The sequence below is a fragment of the Bubalus kerabau genome, chromosome 6 (assembly GCF_029407905.1).
Source record: "Bubalus kerabau isolate K-KA32 ecotype Philippines breed swamp buffalo chromosome 6, PCC_UOA_SB_1v2, whole genome shotgun sequence".
Lineage (NCBI taxonomy): Eukaryota > Metazoa > Chordata > Mammalia > Artiodactyla > Bovidae > Bubalus > Bubalus kerabau.
In genome coordinates this window covers 56658691-56663525 of record NC_073629.1, presented here as the reverse complement: position 1 = coordinate 56663525, position 4835 = coordinate 56658691, and positions in this window count along the sequence as shown.

Genomic DNA, 4835 nt, shown 5'->3' with positions numbered 1-4835 from the left:
ACTTTGCCTTCCTGCTTCAGAGGCTAATGTCCTGAACTCATGAAGTCAGGAACCATGTCTGTGTTCCTTACCACTGAATTTCAATAGCTAACATAGTACCTGGCACTCAATAGTCAATAACAGTAAACAATAAATACGTGTTGAATAAATATTGAATAAATGAATGTACTTATTTCCAAATTATTTCCATAAATTTGTCAGTTATGTTCAACTTCATTTGTGTTTAAATCTTTTTAACTCACCATTCACAGTTCTCTGTAACTACCAACTCCAATGTAACTGAGAGCTCAAAAATCTCTTGTTTAATGTCCATAAATCAATAGTTGTCTATAGATACAATAATTTCAAAGTATCTAAGGGATTATATGAAATATTTAGGGGACTGTGAGGAAATTAATGTATAGGAAACATAGTCATTGTATAAAAACTGACAGGAAATGACATTTATAAATTTCCTTCTGTGTAATTTGGTGTTAAAAATTAGCACCTCTCCATGGACGTTTCTTAATAAATCTTATAGTCTCTCTGTATATATTTTACATTATTTTATATAATCAGAGATCCATGTATATATAAAATAAAGAGCACAGTAGAAGGTTGAGAATATAAGGAGCATTAATTTCTGCATTACCCTGATGCTTGGGCACAATGGATCATGTAGTCACAGAAGGTGCATGTGAAGAGTCAAGAATAGTGTTCCATGAAAAGTAAAATTTATAAACTTTCTTTTGTTATTATTACTTAAGGCCCCAAAGAGATTTGGGCTTTTATATCATTTTCAGAGCTTTGACATTGTTTCTTTATTTTTAAGGCTTGATATTAAAGTTTGTCCAAAGAAAATGGAGGAAGAGGTATTATTTTTTCAGCTACAAAAATAGCTAAGCCAAGAGGATTCCGTATTGTCTCATCAATCCCACCACCACCAACAGGACATTCAGAGGAGGATGTAAACTGCTAAGAGCAATAACAAGCAAAATTTATGAAACAACTAATTCTAAAAGCATTTTAATAATTGAAAGGATAATTTTAAGTTAGGGAAATAGAACCCAAAGAGTATTTCATTTCTCCTTCTATTTCCATCTATTCCAAGTAACCCCTTGCTAGTCAAACTGCAGTAACCCATTCACCAGGAATGGGGAAACTGTTTGAAAAATCTTACAGGCTACAGAGGTGCCTTCATCTTACTGAACAGTAAATGGAACAAGACTCTTCCAATGACAATGTTAGAAAATTATATCTAGTTTAATTTTTCTCCTACATCCTGGTTTCATTTATGAGACTGTTCAGTTCTCCAGGGCTGCAGTCGAAATCAGGAAAGCCTTTCTGCCAAAGAAGAAAAGATTTCCATTTGACAGAAATACTGTTCAGAGTGATTGATTTAAAAGTGCTGAACTCATATTCAGAGTCTGAAATCCAGGAACCGCCAGCTGGGCTGGGATTCAAAATTACAAGGATGGAGTGAGTTTCTGAGTTGTGATGCATTAAGTGGTGGGGGCAATTGCTTTTCTCACCTATCTCACAAGGGATGGAGGAAGGGAAACATTTAAGAATTAAAAGAAATCTTTGGACTGTTGAGTGACTACATCTTGCTCTGCTAGAGGCAGAATCCCACTTTGCATTTAGTAGGGAAACTTTGGTGAGGAATTTAATAAATCTTTTGGTAACTATGAATTGTTTGAAAGAGGAGTTGGAGGAGATAAAATAAATAATAGAAGAGGAAAACCATATAGACCAGTCACTTTACTAAGGCTGGGCCTACAAAATATGTAGGTGCCTGGGAACATTAATAGTGCTATTTAAAACAAGCAAAACATTTCCAAGGTGTGAACAAAAAAAGAGTTGGTCTACTGGAAAAAATACCCTTTGAATATTCTGCAAGAAATAGTGAGCATGAACAATGGTGCTAGGAGATTAAGACATAAAATGTTAACTTACTCTTGTAGTTTGTGTACTGTGGTTTTTAAAGATGAATTTATCAGTGGTTTGTTGTTTCTTCTTTTTTTTCCTTCTCCATGCCGAGCTATTTCCTTGCAAGCCATTTTGAAATAAAATATTTTTAAAAGGGACACAGTGTTAAAGGAGATGTATAAATAAAACAAGTGCTAATTACAGTGTCCAAAAAGAATGTCTTTATCCTGTGACTCGCAGCACAACTGCTTACACAGGGAGTTGAGAGAGCTCCATTCCGGAGCTGTACTTTCTATCAAGTAACAGAGTGTAAATCTGGGCAATAAATGATCAGAAGTTACTGTACTGTGTAACTTGTACAATGTTCATAAAATAAATTAATGAACAAATAAATATTCTTTGATGGAAGAGCTGGCAAATATATATCTCACAAAAATGCCTCTGTCTTCCACTGGGGAGAATGGTACAGAAGTGACATCTCTTTGAACAGTGTGCCTGGTCTTAGATTAGTACTTGAAAAGTAATCTTGGTGCCTGATCTGAGGTCTGTGACATCGGCCGAACCCCTGTGGCTGTCATTGGGGGACCTGCCTGCAGTGAGGATGCGGGATCAAACTAGATTTTCCTTCTGGTCACAAAGCCACCGACCCACTTGAAATTCTCAGGAACCTAAGTATTGATTGGTAACCACAGACAGAAGTTTGTGGAGCTTCATTCTGAGTAGAAATAACTCTGCAAGCTAGAAAATCTGTAAAGGAAGACAACTTTCCTTAAAGAAATGCTCAAAAGATGAAAACGCCAGTTACTGTCCTCCGAGTTTGGGTGGGAGGGTATATACATATCCTGAGCCAGTTTTGCTGAGCTGACTTTTCCCATGGGCAGATATATGATGGTTGTATACTCCAGGACACTAAGTCTAAATTCTGTGTATGGCCTTTAAGATCCTGACTAATGTGACTAATGTTTCTTATTCCTGATCATGTCCCAGAAATTTCTAATGGAAGTATTTCTATTTTTTCCCTTGTTGTCTGGCTCTTCCAACTTTTATTCTTATTTTCCTCTACAAAGTTTTGTGCATACTGCTTATTCCTTAACCTTACATTCATCTTCCTCTCCAAGAATACATTCCCAGCCCATCCTGTGTGTGCACGCTAAGTTGCTTTAGTCATGTCCAACTCTGTGCGACCTTATGGACTATAGCCCAACAGACTCATCTGTCCATGAGATTCTTCTCCAAGCAAGAATACTAGAGTGGGTTGCCATGCCCTCCTCCAGGGGATCTTTCCGACCCAGGGTTTGAACTCTAGCCTCATATCTCCTACATTGGCAGGGAGATTCTTAACCAGTGGCACCACCTGGGAAGCCCCTCAGTCCATCCTACAAGGCACAAATTAAGCCCCCATTTCTTGGTGAAGATTTCCAACTGTTCCATCCCATGATGACTCTTTCATTCTTCAAGGTTCTTGGTTTTCAAACTTGAAAGCACAGTGAGCAATTTTCCTGTGATTGTTTGACTTCTGTTCATGTTGCTGCTACTGCTGCTAAGTCGCTTCAGTCGTGTCCGACTCTGTGCGACCCCATAGATGGCAGCCCACCAGGCTCCCCTGTCCCTGGGATTCTCCAGGCAAGAACACTGGAGAGGGTTGCCATTGACTTCCCTGGTGACTTCTGTTCATACTACCTTTCAAAGTACTTCTAAGCCTCTGAGGTCAGAGATAGTCCTATTCAAGGCCACTGCACTTCTGTGAATCTTTAAGGTAGGCATTTTGAAATAGTGCAACTTAAAATATTAGTAACACTTTATGCACAAAATTTGAAATAATTTTTAAAAATTAATTTATAATTTTAAAAATTTATTAAGAATCTTACAACTTCAAATGTATTCTTTTTAATGGCTGAGTAATACTCCATTGTGTATATGTACCACAGCTTTCCCATCCATTCATCTGCTGATGGACATCTAGGTTGCTTCCATGTCCTGGCTATTATAAACAGTGCTGCGATGAACATTGGGGTACACGTGTCTCTTTCCCTTCTGGTTTCCTCAGTGTGTATGCCCAGCAGTGGGATTGCTGGATCGTAAGGCAGCTCTTTTTCCAGTTTTTTAAGGAATCTCCACACTGTTCTCCATAGTGGCTGTACTAGTTTGCATTCCCACCAACAGCGTAAGAGGGTTCCCTTTTCTCCACACCCTCTCCAGCATTTATTACTTGTAGACTTTTGGATCGCAGCCATTCTGACTGGTGTGAAATGGTACCTCATAGTGGTTTTGATTTGCATTTCTCTGATAATGAGTGATGTTGAGCATCTTTTCATGTGTTTGTTAGCCATCTGGATGTCTTCTTTGGAGAAATGTCTATTTAGTTCTTTGGCCCATGTTTTGATAGGGTCATTTATTTTTCTGGAGTTGAGCTGTAGGAATTGCTTGTATAGTCTCGAGATTAGTTGTTTGTCAGTTGCTTCATTTGCTATTATCTTCTCCCATTCTGAAGGCTGTCTTTTCACCTTGCTAATAGTTTCCTTTGATGTGCAGAAGCTTTTAAGGTTAATTAGGTCCCATTTGTTTATTTTTGCTTTTATTTCCAATATTCTGGGAGGTGAGTCATAGAGGATCCTGCTGTGATGTATGTCAGAGAGTGTTTTGCCTATGTTCTCCTCTAGGAGTTTTATAGTTTCTGGTCTTACATTGAGATCTTTAATCCATTTTGAGTTTATTTTTGTGTATGGTGTTAGAAAGTGTTCTAGTTTCATTCTTTTACAAGTGGTTGACCAGATTTCCCAGCACCACTTGTTAAAGAGATTGTCTTTAATCCATTGTATATTCTTGCCTCCTTTGTCAAAGATAAGGTGTCCATAGGTGCGTGGATTTATCTCTGGGCTTTCTATTTTGTTCCATTGATCTATATTTCTGTCTTTGTGCCAGTACCA